This window comes from Fulmarus glacialis, unplaced genomic scaffold, assembly GCF_000690835.1.
Source record: "Fulmarus glacialis isolate BGI_N327 unplaced genomic scaffold, ASM69083v1 scaffold18607, whole genome shotgun sequence".
Taxonomy (NCBI): domain Eukaryota; kingdom Metazoa; phylum Chordata; class Aves; order Procellariiformes; family Procellariidae; genus Fulmarus; species Fulmarus glacialis.
Window position 1 is genome coordinate 25799 of NW_009225286.1, and position 1167 is coordinate 26965.

Sequence of the window (1167 nt, forward strand, 5' to 3'; positions counted from 1 at the left end):
CTGGGATCCTTTTATTCCATGAGGAATTTGAATGGGATTGAGCCGTGTACATGTGAGCCTGTGTGTGTGAGTGACATAGTGGTTGCTGGGGGAAGTTTGAACTGCCCAACCAATTATGATTTAATGGATTGATTTAATCTTCCTATGAATCTCTCTCCTTTTATGTGGATTGGGAATTGGAGCGTTTTAACATTTGATTTTGGGTACTCCTGTTGGTATATGTGTGGTTCTCCCATGACAAGATTTCCAGCTAGCGAGTGTTGCTCCCTGCATTAATTTCTAAACAGTGTGGACTGAAAGGGCGTATTTGCTGGTGTAGTCTTTTTTTATGGGTTTTATAAACCACTTGAGCCTATATCAGCCTTTTAATGTTTGACCTCTGTTCTGGAGCTCTCTGTAATGTATTGGTTTAGATCAGGACTTCGTTTTTTTTGTTTTGTTTTTAAGCTTCTCCAATAACTCAGCTAATTGGCTTCATGATGGCAGCTCCTGTTCTGTTGAAAAACCAAATTTGATTTGAAATATTAATCCTTCCCACAAGTGTTTAAGGTAAACACAAACTGGTGCCAAATACAGATCTTTCAGGAATGATTGTTAATTATGTATAGCGGCGCAGTCCTAGGTACTGTAGCAAAGACTTTAAACAAAAAAATAAAGCTTTGGTTTGCCAGTTTGACTGATACGACCAGCGTTTCACGTTTTCTGTTGCCCTTCTAGTGTTGCTATCAGAAAAGTATTCTGAACTGCTGGCTTTTCATCTTCCTTTCTGTAACTTTGTTTTAAATAACACTATTTATTTCAGCAGATACAATCCCAGGTAAGTGTAGATCTTGTACATAGATGTTTCTGTTTCCACTAGGTTAGACTAAACCCACCAAACATAAAAACCCTGGTGTGTGTGCATGCTTAATTCAGAAGTGTTTTGGGGCCTCACAGCAGCTTGTTTCTTGTAGCCTTCACAGTGCTGATATCTCAGGTCACACTCTGTAGTACCTTGAATGTCATGGCCTATGTGTAAATTTAATATTTTTGTTTTGAATAAGCAACAATAGCATTCTCCAACTCCTAAATCTCTGTGGTAGGTCAAGGACTGCAATTTGAAACGGGTGTCAAATGGTGCTAGGGATGTTGGTGATGTCTGTGTAGGAGGCGAGTTTGTCTCCTGGT